General features: G+C 32.5%; 1 long non-coding RNA gene across 2 annotated transcripts in view; it reads left to right on the forward strand.

Annotated features, from left to right (window-relative positions):
* The first annotated feature begins 552 nt into the window (after positions 1-552).
* The window catches only part of LOC140513094 (uncharacterized), a 117,145-nt gene continuing 96,770 nt past the window's right edge, over positions 553-20,927 (forward strand). The window contains exons 1-2 of one of the 2 annotated variants that reach the window (XR_011970068.1): positions 553-767; positions 13,556-13,608. This is a non-coding gene — a long non-coding RNA (uncharacterized lncRNA). The remainder of the gene's footprint in view (positions 768-13,555; positions 13,609-20,927) is intronic. The other variant, XR_011970067.1, reaches the window with a different exon arrangement.

A 20,927-nucleotide genomic window follows, 5' to 3' on the forward strand; every position in this document is an offset into this window, starting at 1 on the left:
ATATTAGTATCGGCACTGTGCTAAGTGCTTGGGAGACAAAAAAATTAGTAAAAGATACTGTTCTCAAAGAGCATATTGTCTACTGGGGGAGAAAACATGCAAATGATTTGTATAATAAAGCTATATATATATAGGATAAACTGGAAATAATTAATAGGAGGAAGGCACTATAGTTAAGGCAGATGGTGAAAGACTTCAGTATCAACTGGCAACTGTGTTACTCACTACATATTTCAAGGACATAGATTCAGGGTAGACTGAGGAAGGGACTCATGTTGAGAGTGGTATTAAAGGGTTATAGGATGTATACTGATAAAGAAACAAGTTCAGTAGTAAGTCGCAGCTTTGTATCTTTGACCCCAGGATCACAATGAGGTTTCAGTTCCAATATTCAGCCATCTGAATCCAATAGAAAATAACTAGGTCAAAAATTCCAGAACAAAAAGGAATGTGCAGTTCTGTTGTTACTCTGAAGCAGTCCAGCTTTCAAGCAGGTTGATAGTGACTGAGTGTAGCGACACTCTCTTAGAATTCCATCCAAGGGCAAACCCCACAGACATTTTATTGTGACCCAATCTGAGTCAGAAATTTCCAGAGTTTAAAGTAGGAGGGCAGTGATATTTCTTTGCCATGGATTAGACTAATTTGGGAATGCTGAGAGCTTGCAGGTCTTTAGCCTAAGCTGTCCCTGAGGTCCTAGAAAAATACAACATAATATCATGAAGAAAGCAGCAGCAGGACACAAACTCAACTCAGATACTCCTTCTGTAAGTGCATAGAGCCTGCCCCTAGCATAAAGTCTGAAATCAGGAAGTAGGTTACAAAAATCAAACAAATACAAAAGGAGAGAGAGAGAGAGAGAGAGAGAGAGAGAGAGAGAGAGAGAGAGAGAGAGAGAGAGAGAGAGAGAGAGAGAGAGAGAGAGACGAATATTATTTAATTGCCTATGGTGATTTTTGAGCATAATACACTTTCTTGTTTCTTTCCTTTGACTCTTCATACTGTTACCTTGTCTTACATCATATTTGCTATTCTTGCTTTTTAAGTTCACCCAAGGTATAATAAAATCTTCTCCAACACACTTATGTTTAACATTTAAGTGTGAACATTTAAATGTGTTTCTTGTAACAAAATATGGCTGGATTCTGATTTCTAATCAACTTTTTTGTACTACTCACCTGGATAAGACATACTATTCACCAACGCAAGATTCTTTTATATAAATTAACCATTTTTTACAGTACTAAAATTTTATGAATAAACATAAAATCCCAGAAATATTAAATAAATCTTTTATTGACTTTTCACTGAAATCCACTTGAAGAAAGAATTTAAACTTAAATGAAGTATAAATAATTTCATTCTAATGAATTTTATAGGTAAAAGAAAAAATCACAGAAACAAAAATGACAGGAATTAGAAAACAAACTGTAAATTGGAGATGCACTCAAAGTAGTCCATGAGGAAAAATGTGATAATTTACTTCATTGACAAAAGAAAGGAGAGTTCAAGGAATCAAGCATGCAATTTAAAAAGTGCAATTATAAAAAGAGCAACAGAAGAGCAACAAATTAGAAATCACCAACAGAAAAAAGTCCTGGAAATCAAAGAAAATATTGAAAAAATGTTCACAAAAATCAAAAACAAGAAAAAAAATGGTGGGAAAATAAAAAAAAAATACCCCAAACACTGAATTAAATAATAAAATAAGTTTTTAAATGAAAAAATAAACTGGTAAAATATATGAAACAGAGATGAAAAGCCAATAACTGTTATCAAATTAAGAAAAAATCACAATAAACAAAGAGATAATAAAGGAAATTATGCAATTTTGATAAATTATATTCCATTAAAAGAAAGTATGCACCAATTAATAGATCAAAAATAGATAATTTAAATAACCTAATCCCAGAAAATAATTTAAATATTATAAATAAATCCCAAAGGAACAAAATAAACCACCTACAGATGAACTTACAAATGGAGTCTATGAAACATTGAAAGAATTAATTCAAATAATATGTAAGCTATCTTTGAAGATATGAGAAAAGTATTTGAATGTTGCCAAAAAAAGCAAGAAAAATAGATAACTTCCATTCAAAACACCTGGAAAATGTATAAAATTTTTGGGATTCCACTTATGAACATATACATAGTAAGTAAAAGAATAGAACTGCAGACATGTCACTGAAATTAATACTTAAATAATTTGAGACACTAATTGCTTATGTTTTGCAATATTAGCTTAATAGGAACTTCTAATTATGATATCTGGACCATTCAATACTATGACAAATTACCAAAGCAGCAAAACTAAACACAATAATAACAAAATTTATCTAGAGAAATGGAAGCTCAAGGATCTCAAAGGACAAAATGTAAAATAAAATAGGGTAAGATGATTAGCATGGAGAGATATTAAACTATAACAAACCATACTATAAAGGAATAAAGATAAACGTTATTTGGTACTGGTTAAAGATAGAAAATATGTGATCAGTGAAAGATAAGAAGAACACAAGATTCAGAAGGAAATGAATGAAGTAGTATAGTAAAAAGTGGGTATACTGGGTAAAGACTCACTATTTAACAAAATTGCTGGGAAAAGAAGAAAGCAGTATGGCAGAACTTAGATTTAGAAAATTTCAAACCACATACCACGACAAGCTTTATGTGGATATATGACCTCAGTATAAAAATCTTGCCATTAACCAAATTAGAGATTAAGAAATTCTTACACAGTTTTCCAAAGGATAAGTGTGCTGATTAAACCAGGTACAAAAAGGAACACAGAAAATAATATTGATGATTTTCATCATATGCAATGAAAAGTATCAGCACAAACAAAATGAATGTATGCTAAATTGGAGGGAAAATATTTAACTGAAAAAATCTTTTTTGAAAGTTTATGTGATAGAGGTCTTGTATCTATGATATAAAAGTAACTGATTCAAAACTAAACGTCATTCTCCAACACAGAAGTGGTCATAGAATATCACCAAGCTATTTTCAAAAGGATAAGAAGAAACTATCAAAAAACAGTATGAAAAATACTCCAAATAATTCGGGAAATACAAATTAAAAAATCCTGAAGTTCCATTGTATACCTATTCAATTGACAAAAGGGACAGAAATAGAAAATCACAAGTGTTGGAAGAGTTACATAAAAAGAGGTACGCTAACATATAATTTGTCAAACTGTAAATTGCTCTGGCCATGCTGAAAAACAATGTGGAAGTATTACCCCAAATTCACTAAAGTATGTATAACCCTTGACCTAGCTAGGCCTTTAATTAGGACTGTACTCAGAGAGATCAAAGAAAGATGGCAATGATATACACACAAGCTTATAGACATATATATATATATATATATATATATATATATATATATATATATATATATATATATATATATATATATGTGTGTGTGTGTGTATGTATTGCTTAAAATCACCATAGGCAATTAAATAATATTAACCATCTCTCTCTCTCCCTCTCTCTTATCTCTCTCTATCCATTTGTCTATCTGTCTATGTATTCTTCACATTTGTAGACAAACATATGTGTGTTTATACATGTATGCTTTATATGCATGTTACATGTATACAAAGCACCAAGTTTAGAGTATGTGTATGCACACACATATAACATGCATATGTATGCACACATACACACATACACATAAACCATATGCATATACACATATACATACATATACACAATACACATGCATACATATGCATACATGCCTATACGCATGCATATATACATGTACGTATATATGTGTATGCATGTATGTATAGATAGAAGGGCTTGGTGTGCAGTGGTTCATGGGGTCAGGAAGAGTAGAATACAACTGAATAACTGAACCATAACATTCATTATATGAGGCAGGTAGGTAGTGTTGTGGTTAGACTGTGGGACCTGGAGTTAGGAAGTTCCTGAGTTCAAATCTGGCCTCAGTTACTTACTAACTGTGTTACCCCGGACAAATCACTTAACCTTGTTTGCCTCAGTTTTCCCACATGTAAAATGAATTTGAGAAGGAAATGGCAAACCACTTTAGCATCTTTCCCAGGAAAACCCCAAACAGGGTCAGAAATAATTGGACATGACTGGAAAATGGCTGAAAAAAATCACAGAATTGCTGTGTAAATTGTTTTCCTGTCTTTTCTATCTTTATTTTGCATCAATTCATGTAAGTCTTTCTATTCTTCTCTGATTCATTAGTTTTTCATTTTTCACTTCCTTAATTCCATTACATTCATGTTCAACAATTTGATTAATGATTTCCTAATCAATGGATATTTACTTTGTTTCTAGGAAATTGCTATGACTTAAAAAGCTCTCCTATAAATAATCTTGTTTTGAGCTAGATCTCCAATTTTGATGTGATTTCTTCTTCTAATTTTTATGAGACTTAATTTCATCTTTGTTAATTTCTCTTGTATCATTGTTATTTGTTTACATGTTCCCCCTTTGGACTGTAAGCTTCTTGACACTACAATCTATGTTACATTTTTCTTTTTTATTACCAGAACTTAGTACAATACCTTGTATGCAGAAGAAATTTAACAAATGTTTGCTGAAGTGAATTGAATTGAAATGTAAATTATATGGAGCAGAAGTTATCATTTTCATTCTGCATGTGAATTTGTTAGATAGAATCAAATACTTTTTTCTTAATCCAACAATTCTTCTTATCCATCATATTTAGTGAGGCATAGATTTTCAAGTTCTAATATAACTTGCTTTTTGTCTACTTTGAAGACTTTTAAAAAGTCTTCCATTTTGTTATTTTTTTTTGCCTCTTAAAAGAAAACATTCATGAGCCCCCTTCCCCTATTTATGTCCTGAGAGAGAATAATTTTGCATTTTAATGGTATCAGTGTCTGTATGTGAAGGACGTTTGGTAATATAATTACTGTCTGAGAACAAAGCTTTTCCTTTTCTTATAATGTCCTTATACTCAGAGTATAATTTCCTTAAAGCATAGCATCATTTCTTAATAGAAGACCTAAACACGTAGACCTATGCTACTAGCTCTAGCTCATCTCTGTCCATCTATCTATTTTGGATGCCTTTGACTACTGTAACCTTTTTTACTTTGATACATTGACTGGTTGGCTAATTTAGCACAAAGCAGGAGAAAACGGGCAAAAGCTCCCTTCCCGGACATCACAAGAAATGAGACATGCTGGGGGCAGCTAAACAAACATGAATCTCTGACCTTCTTCTTTAACTAGTGCTCCAGCCCAGTGAGCTCATTAAGATGAAATCTGTTAGCATTCACTGCATGTTGGCAGATGACTAGTGCAGAGCACATGCTGTCATCTCAACAGGAGATCAAGAAAACCTAGTTCCTACATGACCCATCATTGCTAAATAGAAAATTCCCATAGTTACTTGTGTTACGTAAAACTGCTTGATGTACATTAAAGGAAACCTTTTGAACCCCATGCTCATTATTTTCATCTTTTTTCCCCCTTTCTGATTTTGCTTCTGCAATCAGGTTGCCTTGAAGTCTTAGCATATATGCTCATGTAATGGTCAGTTAATGAACAGAGATGTTTTTTGTGTTAATTCTTGCAGAGGTAAAGGCTAGATTTGGAAATGGTGGAGTATGCTTTTGACTCTAGGAAAGTTTCAGGAAATGATGCTCATTGGACCTCATTGAAATCTAAAGGCACTAGAGTTCAGACAAATGAAGCATGTTTATACTCTGTCCAACCGGACTGGAATCTTCTGCTGGCTTTCGTATTTTATGATTATTTTTCTCTTGTTCCATCAAAAGTCAAAAGAAGAAAATAGTTTCTTAAAGTTTCCTTCATTTGGAAGTTAATATTGTTTTATTTATTATATTTAAATTATATAATATATTGAAGTTAATATAATTTATCTCTCAAAAGAGAATTTAAAGGACATTTTACAACCACAATAGCATTTTCTTTCATTTAGCTCTTTGTGGTGGGTGGATTCTTCCATATGGTTGAACATTGGGTCTTTATACCTGTACCCACACACATTCAGATGCTAACTGACATCACATTAGAAAATGAAGAATAAGGAACACTCACTTCTGAATAAATAGCAAACAGTCACTTGTTACCCACCAAATTAGACATTACGCAAAACAATATATGGACATGATCTGTCTCAAAATGCATTGCATAATGTTAATATTACATTGCTGAGCATGAACCTTCAAACCACAAACATCTTGAATTTTGACCAATAAACACTAAATAGAGAGAGTTATCTACTGATTCTTTAATTTTTAACATTTTGAGCATTAGTTGTGAGGTTCACACGAGGAGAGTTGAAACTCACAGATTTGTATTATAAATTGAGTTCAATGGAGGTCATCCTGAATTGTGGAAAATCTCAAGTTTTATGAAATTTTTAAAGAAATATAATATTCATGTCGTTCAACAAATGTGCATGCTGTTCAATAAGACTGTCCTGATAGCTTTTGCCAGAATGTTACCAATTGGAATTCCTCAGACTGATTTTTTGGTTTTAATAAAAGGGTATAAAATGACCATGTGCAAAGAAAAAGTCACAATGGAGATTTCCCCGTAACTACATTAGATTCTATCAGCTAGTTGCTGCTAAAATGCCCCAGGAAATTGCTCATTAATTCTAAAAACTACAGGGAAAACCTAATAAGCCTCCTGTGTAAAATAGGCTTTGTGTTTGGGGAATGGATAGATTTTAATCTAGTTTAAATAAAATATGAAGTGTAGAAGGGAATAAAAATTCTCCTTATGTATGACAATACTTTAAAGACACAAAGATAGCTGTCACTATCATCAGTTAGATGACAATCTAAGTCTTCTGTTTTTCAGGGTATGCTTTCCTAGCTTCATCAAACAATTTGAATACTTCACGGTCTCTACTCTGTTCATAATCCAGATAATTTTCCTCCTAGTGTTTTCCAGTTTGTCAGTGTCCTTTCTAAGACATTATACCCCAAACTGAATAGAAAGTTTCAGGTGTTTTCTGGATAGGAATGAAGACAGAAGGACCTTATTCATTGTAGATGCTATGCTTCCATTAATTAATGTAGCCTATGATAAGCTTCCCTTAACTTGTTTTGGCTGCCATGTCCTGTTATTAACCCATATTAAGTTACTGTTCCCTCAAATTCTAATATTTTTTCAAATGAAGTGTGTTGCCTGGATATACCTCACTCATCTTCCACATATACATTAATGCTTTGGATCCAAGTGAAAGATTTTTTATTTATCCTTATTAAATTTCATTCTGTTTGATTCTGCTCCTTGGTATCAAGATTTTTATGTTGGCTATAACTTCCCAGTTTTGTGTAACTAGAAAGTTTTGATAGATATCCTAACTATACCTTTTTCTCAATTGCTGATAAAAATTTTGAATTGCAAATTGCCTATATTTTCCCATCATATTCAAAAGAATATGATGAGAAAATTTGACAAATACCCGGTTCAAATCCATGTGCACTCTGTGTATTACACTGCTCTGAACTACTTTCCTTCTAGTTACTCTGTAAGGAAATAAAATTAGGATAGTATCACCCTTTCTCCTTTCTTATGAATTATGAAGTATATTTTTTTATGAATTATGGAGCATATTTCTATTGATCTCAGCTTCCCTTTCTAAATGTTTCTAAAATATTGTTGTTGTTAATGAATTCTAAAATCTTGCCAAGAATCAAAGACAAATTCACTTGCCTATTGCTTGCAAACTCCATCCTCTTTTCCTCTTTGAAAAACAGGATAATATTTGTCCTAGAAGAACTCCAGTCTTATAGAGGCAGCTGGTGATGAAGTGAATAGAGTTCTGGGCCTAAAGTCAGGAAGACAGAAATTCAAGACCACATTTTATTAGCTGTGTGACCCTGATCAAGTCACTTAACATATCTTTGCCTTAGTTTCGCTAATCATGAAAAGGGATTAATACTAGCATCTGCCCTGCAAGTTTGTTATGAGAGTAAAAAGGGGTAATATTTGCAAAAAATTGATTAGCATAGTGTCTGGCACCATGTAAATGATTATTCTCTTTTTCCTTCTGCAGTACCTTTCACATTCTCTATGACAATAATCACTTCAATCATTCTTTAAGTAACAATGAGTCTGAGCTTGACCAAAAACACATTGGGACTATGTACTCTTTAATCTCACTCATCTTGGGTTAAACTGATTATTCCATGAAACATTTATTAATCACCTACTATATGTAAGGTACTGACTTCTTCACCTTTAAAAAATTTATGATTGAATTGGATCAAATAGCAATAATACAAAATAGAATGTGAAAGACACAAATGAAAAAAAGTCAAAGAAATGTGTATGGAAATAGGAAAAATAAGGAAGTAGCACTCCCCAGGGGAAATCAGAGTAAGCTTCATAGAAGAGGTGGATTTTTCAGGAAAAGAAGAATTTTGAGAGATTATATATTATGAATGGCTATGTTTTAGGCATGGGTGATTCTCTGCAATAATGGTTTTGAAAGAGTAAAACAGTAGAAACAGAGTATGTGGAAAATCACAAATACCAGGTTAGGGAGTTTCCATTTTATCCCACACTGAATAAGCAACCATGAAGACAGAAACAATTCTAAAGACTTTTAGGAATAACAGATCATTTAAAAGATTATTTTCTACACTGTGTGAAGGGATAACTGGAAAAATGATTCATTGGAAACAAAGAGACAAGTTAGGAAACTTTCACAGTACTCTAAGTCAGTGACCTTCAAATATTTTTAAATCACACAACAATCAGCTTAAAAAATTTGAGCATGCTTACCCAATATATGTACATTTATTTATAAATTATTATTATATATTTATAAAGAACACATTATGCGTTGTAAAACACAAAATAGAAAATTTTAAAGCAATAGTTAAAGATAAAATAATGTTAGTTAATGATACAAAACCCTTGGCTCTCACAAAATTTTTAAAAATAAATTTTTTTACTGAAAGAAATGAGATTAAATATGATTATATCAGCAGCATTATAGGTATGCTTAAATTTATATATTTTCTTTAAATTTAAATTTTAGTTCAGTTTTAATTTATTTGATTAATTATAGGTGAGAACTTTAATTTCTAACTTAAATTTTAGTTTTTTGTTAATATACTTCATTTAGTAAACATTAAAATATAAATTTGTAGACATGTTAGAAGATGATGTTTCTGAGTTTTTAATGTATAAAAATAGGAGTTTTTACATTGTCATACATATTATTTCTACAACAAAAACTTAGGTTTTAAAAAAATCTTACCCGTTGTAATGTCTTCATACTATCATTAGCTAATATTTCAAGACACAATGTACTGCTAAGAGGTTAGTCATTAAAGATATTTCATGTAAATCATATTTTTAATAATCCTCTGGATGATTTCAAATATTTGTTTGACTGATAATTGGATTATTAATGCTTAGACTTCATAATATGGCTATAGATTTTATATTAGTACTAAAAGGGTCAATTCTACCATTTCTTCGTGCTCAAATTATTCAAAATATCTTTAATTAATGGTTTCTTTGAAAGAATGTTTTTAAGGCATTTGCCTATTTTGTGAGGGTTAGTTTGATTAAAACTAGAGAGTACAATCCATAAATATACTTAGACATATGTAAACTACAATATATTACAATACATTGAAAGAAAATGAATGAATGAGAGTGCCACTACCAACTTCTAACTACAGTACTCCTCATGAAGCAGGGTACCTGGGTGTAATATGAATCACACATAGCTTTATAACTGATAATTGAATGAATACATTAATATCAATCTACATTTTAATAATTTTGGCAAAGTTTAATTTCTTTCCTTTTGTAAGAACAAAAATAACCACATATAGATATCTGGATAATTTCTTCCCATGCTTCAGTACATTTTCTTGGAGACAATTGGTCTAGGTAGGATGAATGGAATGTATTTTGTTATTTAGGATTTGGGCTCAATACAGATATTTGAACTGGGTATAATTTTAAAAAATCATTTATATAAAGGTGGTCACCAACACTGTGGAAATAGATGGATGAAATTACTAGTTGGGGATACTGACAGAGAAAAGAAGAAGAAAGAGAACAGAGAGTTAGCGAACACTTATATTTGTGAGAAAGTAGGTGGATGATTGACCACCAAAGAAAAAATAAGGTACGGTTAAAGAGCCAGGAGATAGAAAATAGACAGAGACAATGGAAATGAAATGTGTAAGCTTCCCTTTCTCCACCAGTTGTCATCCTTTCATCCACTTCCAAGCAGTGGTCTGGTTTGTTTGTCTTGATTGGTCATCAGCAATTTTAGCTTGTTCTGAGGTTAAAGGGTCCAGACTATTATTTTTAGAAGACTATATGTCCTTCTTTTGCATTCATTCTCAGTGATCTGCCCTAATTTCCATATTCTGTTGTAAGGGCAAGCAAAGTAGGATCTTTTGCTGTTTTTGTTTCGCTAAAAATGCCTCTGATTGAATAATGTGATTGAGGAGGATCTTTCCCACCCATTATTGGAAGATTTGTAGGAAAACCCACACCATTTGTTAATGAAGCACTGACCCTCAAGGGATGTAATGCCCTCTGATTCTAAAAAGTGTATAAAAACTTTGAGGTTCGGATTTACTTTGGGGCTTAGTTTTTGGAAGAAGCTTTGTGGGCCAGATGAGACTCTGGGAAGTTACTAAGCAGCCTCCCAACTTTGAAAACCCAGATGTTGGTACTTCCCTCTCTGGCAAAGATGTATGTATGCTAATGGTCAGACATTTGGAAGCATGTCTGCTGACTATTTATTTCTCTGTATTTTCTCTGAAGTTCAGGGTGCTGACATTTTCCTTGAACTAAATGAATGATACGTGTGCTTGATTAAAGTGATTTTTAACCCCTCAAAAATTACCTTTCCTTTAAAAAAAGCAGATCAGAAAACCTGCGATAGCAAGCCCCCTTTGTGCATGCTGGGATGCTTACTGATACATCTGTAAGTGCTATTTTTTTACAACTTAAGTAGTTTATAAAAATCTCACCTCCCCCCTCCCACACACACCTACCTCATTTCTCCTCACTTGGGAAAGAAGGATTCTATGGTTATGTATTGAATACAAATTTCATTTATCCTTTTTGTCCTTGGGAAATGTAATATAGGATCAAGACTCCCGTTTGCCTTCAAAACATAATGTGTTTAACAATGAAAGGATATAGGGTTGGGGAAGAGGGGGTTGTAATCGAAGTAGACAGACTGTAATGCATTGAAGACTTAATATTGATTTGACTTTACATTTGCATTGATGATACATGCTCATGCTTGATTTTCATAACTAGGCTTGACACCTTTATTGGGATATTTGCAGAACAGAGAAAGGCTTAGATGAAATGTGACAGCTTCATGATAGACCAGATGTAAGTTTTCCTGGGTGATACTGAGGGAGATATCTGACAGACCTGGAGTACTTTAAGATAAATTCATCTATGAACCTATAATGATAATATATTGCCCTCTCCTATGTTAAAGCTACCAATTATTTGGACATTTCTATACTCCTTTAAGACTATCTATCCTACCTTTGAGACACATCCAGGGCCTCATGTCCAAATAAGAAAATATACTATGACTTCTGTTTATACATGGGACAGATCCCTGGTCTATTTTATACTTGGGATATATTCCTTATTCTATATACTTACTCTCAACATTCTGTGTGTTTTCTTCCTAACTGATATCTCCAATATTTGGTATCTTGATAAGTGACCACTCTACATGCATTTGCAGAATGAAAGAAATCACAACACACTAATAAGTTGTGATAGAACAAAAGCAAGAAATGTTTCTTAGAAGAGGGGCTGGAGTCAATTGTTGAAATAAAAAGTAACTGAGCAACTGGTGCCAAAGAAGATAAAGAATAATGTCTTCTGTACCTTCTCCTTTCATTTAACTTCCAGTATAGGGTTTACCTTAGTTTTCCCATCTTTAAAATGAACTTGAGAAGGAAATGGCAAGCCATTCCAGTGTATGTGTCAGGAAAACCCAGAATAAGTGTATTGAGTCAGATACAAGCGCAATGACTGAAATACAACAAACAACAAAAAATTTAGCACGGTGCCTAGCACATAGTAGGCTCTTTATGCTTGTTGGTGATGGTGTTGGTCAGTGTAGTTAACATGTATCTCAATCAGATGTTATTATGGATGTAAAACACTTTGTAAATTAAATTGTTAGATAAATGTGACTTAACATTATTGTCATCTTTACCATTTGAGCCAGGCTGCATAAACCTGGAAACACTGTTAATAAGTTAAAAACAAGAATAGAGAAAAACATGGATTTCAATAAAATTTTTTAAAAATGTGGACTTTAAACCATATTCCTGAAGAACGAGCTCAAATCACGGTCTCCCACACGTTTTGTTCCTAAGTCCCAGATGCTGTCAAACTGTGAATTATTTTTAAGCTCAATGACATTCCATTTAAATTTTTAAAAGGCTCTTGCAGGGACAATGAAATAGCATGTTCGGACATTTATATATAGAATACACTTTTATTTTGAACACCTAGAAAATGGGAGTTAATTACATGGAGTACTGTCAGATTGCACAGGCTACCTTTATTTTTCTTCCAGGTAAAAAACATCACTGAATTTCAATAAGCACTCCAGTCATCTAAAAGCCCTTGGACTTAGATTTCATTCTAGGTCATTGTCAGATTATGTAGCCTGTGCTCTTGGTGGGCTCTGATAGATGTGTTATTTCCCTATCCTTCTTGCAACCTGGCCTTCAAGTTTTTCCCTGTCATTGCCTCAACCCACCCCTATTTATAACACTTCTCCTATTTCCATCTTTCCAGCTGATTCTCTTAATGTTTTTTTCTTGTTAGAATGTAATGTCTTTAAGGATAGAGAAAATTTTTCTTGCTTATATTTGTATCACTAGTGCTTAAGAGTTCCTGGAACAGAATAAGTCCTTAATAAATGCTCCATCCATCTATCTATCTATCTATCTATCTATCTATCTATCTATCTATCTATCTATCTATCTATCTATCTATCTACCTACCTACCTACCTATCTATCTATCTATCTATCTATCTATCTATCTATCTATCTATCTATCTATCTATCTATCTATCTGTCTGTCTGTCTGTCTTTATCTATCTACCTACCTACCTTTCTACCTACCTATCTACCTATCTATCTATCTATCTATCTCTCTCTCTCTCTCTCTCTCTCTCTCTCTCTATCTATCTATCTATCTATCTATCTATCTATCTATCTATCTAATTTTTATCCTCATAATAGAGTGTGTGACAAATATATCTTCACTGAAGAAAACTCAATTTGACTTTTTGAAATTTGTAATATTAAGCTTTAAAAAAAGCCATGACCCATAATGCAACTTGGAAAGAGCAAAAGAGCAAAAGAACACAGAGACAAAGACTAGACATATATATTTTACCTTGGGGAATGTCTTGTCTTGATATTTTGTTTATTACCAACACATAAAAGGTGTTGATTGAGGCTTCCAGGGATCATAATGAAATAATAATAAAAGAACAACCTTTTCAATGTTTTTTTTTTAGGTGAAGATGAGATCTTAATAGAACAACAGAAACAACAGAAGGAGAATACCCATGTAAGATTTTTCACACTAATTTAAAATAGCAGCATTGTATCTCTGGAACCAAGACTAGTGGGCTAACTTTTGAGACATAAGAATTCAATAGCAACCCTGGTTTTAAGTAATGATGACTGGATATCTTTACTAAACCTTTAGATTTGAGGGTTCTTTTAACATGTTATTTTTAAAATTTATTTTTAGTTGCCAACATTCACTTTTATAAGATTTGAGTTCTAAATTTCTCTCTTCCTTCCTCTTCCCTCTCCCCAAAACAGCATGCAATCTGAGAATCATATTAAATATATTTCCACATGAGTCATATTGTAAGGAAGAATCAGATTCAAAGGGAATAATGATTAGAAAGAAAAAGAAAATAGTCTTCTTCAATCTGCATTCAGACTCTATAGTTCTTTCTCTGGATGTGGATAGCATTTTCCACCATGAATCTTTGGGATGGTCTTAGATCATTACATTGCTGAAAAGGAGCTAAGTCTATCAAAGTTGGTCATTGCACAGTGTCTTCTCTTAATATGTACAATGTTCTTCTGGTTCTGCTCACTTCACTCAGCATCATTTCATGTAAGTCTTTCCAGGTTTTTCTGAATTCTGCTCATCATTTCTTCTGGAACAATAGTATTCTATTATATTCATATACCACATCCTTTTCAGTCTTTCTCCAATTGATGGATATTCCCATAAGTTTTTTTTTAATAATCTTTGAAAAATTATAAGGAGGCTGGGAAATTCGAAAAAAACAAAAAACACCTCTACACTGATCACCAACATTTTGTGTAGACCAAAGATATTTTCAGAGATATATGTCTGTGACCATGATTCTAGCTGTAAACAGCATTTTTTTTTACAGTCATTGTGTCCTGAACATTGACTGAAGCTACAAGAAATTAGGAATGAGTCATGTCTAGAAAGATCTTGGAGAAGTAGGCATCTTCTTAGATGCACAAATAGATTTTGGGATCCATTTGCAGAACCGAATTTGGTATAAAAGTTCAGATATTTTCATCCCATAGGATTTTCAGGAAAATATTGTCTCAGTAACTGGTGAATTTGCTAATCTTTGTGATAGTTTACATAAAGCATGTTGTATTTAAAATTCCTTATTAAAACACTAAATTGGGAAGGTCTTTTGGTAATAGATTAGTTTTAACTGCAGATACAGAAATATCTATGTCAGAAATGAAAAGTAAAAAATGTATATATTGTTCTGGTTAATAAAAAAAGTTAGAAAAAGGACCAAAACAAAACAAAAATGAATCATTTTAGCAGAAGTCTAGGTATATATGTATATGTATATGTATATACATATATACACATATATATGCATATATGTGTATATATTTGCACACACATACATATACATATATATGGATACACACACAAACACACACACACACACACACACACACATACCTTTCCATAAATAGTGAACTAACTGATGATGCTGAAAGGGTCTTTCTCAGAACTGTTCTACTCAGTACTTCAGTAGTAATACAAAATGAAAGAAAAATGGTAAAAACTCCATGTAATGGCCACAGTTCATAATCATAGAACTAGAAGACCCAAAGAAAAAAAATGCTGACCATTCCTTTCTACCAGGTTAAAAAATACTTAAAATGTTCTAGGTAGAAAGTTATCTGTTTTTCTTGAAACTCTCCAGAAAAATGGGCTCCAAAATATATCCTATTTCCATATTTCAGGAACTCTCTGGCTCATTGGCATGCATTCACCTTGCTGAATAAACTTGGAATCTTTCTACTTATAGCAGGGATAAGCAGAGAAAATTCTATGGAAACATATATATACATATATATTTATATGCACACATACATATATATTATATATTATTATTATAATGTTATTATATTATATATTATATATAATAGAACAAAGGAAAGGTGAGATCAAATCTAGAGACTCTGAGAGAAGAAAGTTAAAGACAAATATTCAAATTTGATTCTCTGAGGATAATGGTGTAATTAAAAACTCTTACCACTTTCCATGTATCTTATTTGTTGTTTTAAAGATACTTTTTGCCATATTTTAAAGTGCATAATTGTGCTGATTTGTTGTGCAGTTTTCATGCTGTTCCCTCTTTAATCAGGCTGCTGTTTTTATTGTATGGACCTTGGTAATATGAAAACTTAAAATTTTGTGAAAATTAACCTTTAATGAATGCTTGTTGAATGAATGAATAAACAGAATAAAATATTCACAGTAATTTAAAGGATTTCTTGAAATGTTCATATCTTCATACAGAATTATGCCATAATTGCTAATGCCTCAAAAATGCTAGATATAAGAGACAAATCAGGACATATTTTTGTTCAAATGACACTATCTGTACGAGCTTGAGTAACCCTTTGACTTAAACATTAACCTATTTAAATCTCATTTATTATACTTATAAAGTGAGCATCATAATGCTTTCATTATATTCCTCACACAGTTATTGAGAAGACAAAAGAAATCATGTTTGCTAAGTGATTAATAAATCTTAAGAAAATCAATGTCAATTATCACTGTTACCATCATCATTATTATTATTATCATAATGTTTTCCCTTTTTTTCATATTTTCCCTCTTCAAGCACATTGTATTTTTTATTTCTAGGAATCTGCTGATTAATTTTTCTCAGTTCTGAAAAGCTGAAAAATAATGCATTGAACAAATCAATAAAGGTGATACAAATGTGATTAAGCATTTTTTCCAAGTTGATAATGAGTCAATGAATATTGCTAAACAAATTATTAAGATTGTATACTTTGATGTTTTAACTGGAAATTATTTCTCACCTGAGTTTCTTACAAGTGATATTACTAGATCAATGGGTCAGAGTATACACAAACACATACATATATATGTACATACACATACATGCATATACACACATATATACAATATATTTATATATACACGTTTGTGTGTATACACATATGTATATGTATCATAATTTATTACATACTAATGCTTCTCAAAGAAATAAATACATATTCAATATAAACTGTTCAGTCACATGTTCTATTTATACTATTTGCTCAAACCCAATTTCAAAAGCTTTAAAGGGAGGATGGAGCTTATTAAAACCTTTATTCACTATACTGACTCTCTAATATCTACATTCACATGCATATAAACCATGCATATATTTATCCACAAGGACATATATATATATGTATATATACACACATATATGCAACACAACATATTTGTATGTATATGCACACATATATGTTAATGAATTCCCCATTCCAATGATAAAATAGTTGCTAATACATAAACATTCCATCATTTTCATAGATAGATAGGTAGGTAGATCGATCGATCGATAGATAGATAGATAGATAGATAGATAGATAAATGTTAGATAGAAGACAGATTTTTTAAAACTGAACCTGTGATTCCATTGGTATTGTGGAGGGAACTTGATAAAGAAATGTCTATCAATGATGATCAATATCACCTTTTATAATCCCATAGAGTTGCCTGGGATACTGAGATAATTTACCCAGAGCCACATAGCTGGTATTTGTCAGAGGTAGGCCTTGAACCTTGTCTTCATGCTTCTGAGGCTTACTTTCTCTTCTTTAAGTCTCTCATAATGTTACCTATGTTGTGTATACTATATGTTTAGCAGAAAACAATAAAGATATCAGATTTATTTTATTTTTAGATTTTCTTCAAGGTAAAAACAGGCAGGAAACAAGACATATATTTGGCAAAATGGAATTTCAACACTATTCAGATATAAATTTTATGTAATATCTTCTAGACAACAAGTATTTTTCCTTTCCTAGCCCTCACATAGAATTTTGCTTGTGTATTTTATGTCTGTCTACACTAGTGGGAAAATTGTCTCTCATGTTCCTCCTATCTGATTGTATGCGAGCAAAGACAACATATTTATGCCTACATCTCTCCCGATGACTAATACAATGCCCTTTTAATAATACCATTTGCCCCAAGCAGATAGCAGAAACAAAATAAATGTGTGTAAAATTCAATTAAATTGAAAAGTCCTTAGTTGAATCTCTTAATTTGATGTGAAATGGTTATACTTTACCCTTTTCGCCAGAGGGTGGAAGGAAGGGAGGTGGTGGTGGTGGCATAGAGACATTAACAGTGTAATGACTAAGCAATCCATGATTAAGGATTCTGTTACCCAAAATATTCTGCACCCATATGTTTATCCTTATATTACCTACCCATGATTAATTTGTGTATTCAAAAGTAACTGGGCTCAGCTCATCTAAATTGGTTCATTTGTAAAAATCTTCAAGTCTTTTTGTCTACCTGCTATAAAATTGTACAGTCCCTAACAGTCTCAGGAAACCTCAAATGATTCTATAGATGAGATACAGATGAATGTCTGGGTTTTTAATATGGAACTTACTTTCCCAGAACCAGATGAAAACTGGTACTCAAATATGTTGGTTAGGTAGAAGCACATGCCTCTTTGTATCATTTTACTGTGAACATTCCACTGGAGGTCTGGATGCTCTTAATTAAGCCTGTGGTTAGCTTACAGATGAGTGTGCCTCTATATCGATTTCTCAAAATTCTGGACCAGATTGGCTGATCATTATTTTAAAGTAAGATGAAACTGATAATTGATGCATATTTTAGAATTTTCTGCTACCCACATTATCATTAACACATAAATCACTGATCTAATAGAAGTCTATTCAATGAAACATTTACAAATGTTATTTCTTAAGTGTTTTGTTGATAAGTAAAATTATCCATTAGATTTGTGTTCATAATTCTTGTTGTCTGAAAAAGACTAGCTGAGCTGCCTTAAGAAATATATGAAAGAAACAAATGGAGAGATATGATCAAATGTTTCCTGTGATTAACCTATACAATTTAACAAAAGTATGGATGACTTTGTCTGTGGTATTGAACACATGATTGAGCTGAATGGCACTTTACAGTTCAACAAAGTAATAACGGAAAACAAAAGAAGATGGTGTGTTTGGTGTGTTTTTTAAACTATCTCTTATGTTAAAATGGACCTCCATTTCTCACTCTGCCCTAGTACTAATTGGATTTAGCCTCTATTGTAGCATCAGTCTTGTGATATTTCCAATGAAGGAAGCATACCATCGTTCCCGAAGCATTAACAGTTACTTCCAGTTGACTGTGACATAGTCTTTGCCTTTTATGTTTCAACCCAGGCTGACTCTGCTCTGCTCCCTTCCTTCTGGATTCAAAGTACATTGAATAATTCCAATATTATGATAGTAATAATAATGATGGTGGTAACAGTGATAATTGACATTGATTTTCTTAAGATTTATTAATCACTTAGCAAACATGATTTCTTTTGTCTTCTCAATAACTGTGTGAGGAATTTAATGAAGGCATTATGATGCTCACTTTATAAGTATAATAAATGAGATTTAAATAGGTTAAATGTTTAAGTCAAAGGGTTGCTCAAGATCGTACAGATAGTGTCATCTGAATAAAAGTATGTCCTGATTTGTCTCTTATATCCAGCATTTTTGAGGCATTAGCAATTATGGCATAATTCTGTATGAAGATATGAACATTTCAAGAAATCCTTTAAATTACTGTGAATATTTTATTCTGTTTATTCATTCATTCAACAAGCATTCATTAAGTATCTCTTATGTCCTAGGGACTATGCTCAGTCTGGGGCTTATAAAGACAAAAAACCAAAATAGTCCATCTAAGCACAAAACAAAATACATGTGATTTTATTTTGTATATACACATAGGTATTTATATGATGAGTTGCTTCATATAATTGGTACTCTTGGAGTGGGGTGAGGGAAGGGAATTACTTCTGTTTGGTGGATACTTTCCAACTCTTCCCTTCCGGCATTACTTTCTCTCCAATCAATTCCCTTAGTGTTGCTCTTCAGGAGGGAAAGTTTTCCTTTCAAACCCACTAAGGGAAAAGAATTTACCTGAGGTGACTGTCTCTGCAACACTAGCTTCCAGCCTGCTCATACCTGTTTTCCTCCCTGATGGCTACTAAATTTGATAGGCAAGGACTCCTACAAGTCTAAATTTTCTTCTTTTGGGGAGCTATAAAAATGAGTCAATAAAAACCCTGTTGTTCAGTTCTGAGACTACTTTTTCAAAATAGATTCCAATGATAAATTAAAAAAAAAACCTACCCCCCTACTATATGTTACCTCCTATTGCTCTTTCTCAACTGCCTTTAGAAAATAAAACATAGGTATCATCAATGTGGTGATTAAGCACATCATTATCTTAATGCCACCTTTAAAGACTAGGTCAACAACAATGTAAATGTATGCATTTTGAAGAAACACAAATAAGTTTCTTGAACAAATCCATGCTTTCCCAGGGAGGAAGAGGGCAGAGGAGAAATGTAACCTCTATCTTGTATCTGCATCCATGGGTGACTTTAACACAACTAGGATTTATTCAGGGATCCAACATGGACTTGGAATCAGGTTGGTAGCTTCAGTTTGGCTATTCTCCTGCTTCTTTTGCTGCTTCTGCATTTGTTTTCCTTTATTACTTATCTCTGTTGGCTACTTCTGGGGAGCCTCGGGGTCTAATCTTTTATCTATTGCAGGAAGAGTAGAAGGTTTGTGTCTGTGCCTCCAACCTCTTTGTATCTATCTACCATTCTTGAATCTCGCTGTTCTCACAGTACTTCTGGTCTTCCCCTCACTTAGAGTAGATGAAAAGCTAGTTTTAGTCAAAGACTCAATGGTTCTTTCTGGGCTTAAGAAGATAAATACTGCGGGATTTCTGTCTACCTGTAGTCACTGTTTTCCAGTGCCCTGTTAGATGTACAACCTAAGTACAAGTTGCTTTGTGAAGTGTATAGGAAGGAGAATAAACTTAAAAGGCTCAAAATAAGCATCTTTCATGTGATATCATGAACTAAATCTCGAATGAAATAGGGAATTGAAGAGAGAGGTGAAGAAGTCTCTACTGCAAACATGAGGGACAAGAATATGTCAAGGAGTGAAGAAAGGAGTGGTAATACTATGTATGGAAATTGACACAAAACAAAACAACTAGAATAGTTTGGTTGGAGTATGTAAAGGAGAATAATATGCAATAAGTATGGAAAAATCGCTGGAGTTGGATTGTGAAGGTCTGTTTTTTAAATATTTTTGGTGTATTTTATTCTTATATGTGTACCAAAATATTATACCTTGAAACAAATAGTAAAATGAAAAATTTTAAAAACCCACAAAAACAAATACATCAAACGAGTATGACCATATGTGTGATGTTCCACACTCATAGCCGTCCATCTTTGCAAAGTAGAGTGGGAGGTACATTTTTCCCATCTGTTTTTCAGAGAC

This window comes from Notamacropus eugenii, chromosome 7, assembly GCF_028372415.1.
Source record: "Notamacropus eugenii isolate mMacEug1 chromosome 7, mMacEug1.pri_v2, whole genome shotgun sequence".
Classification (NCBI taxonomy): domain Eukaryota; kingdom Metazoa; phylum Chordata; class Mammalia; order Diprotodontia; family Macropodidae; genus Notamacropus; species Notamacropus eugenii.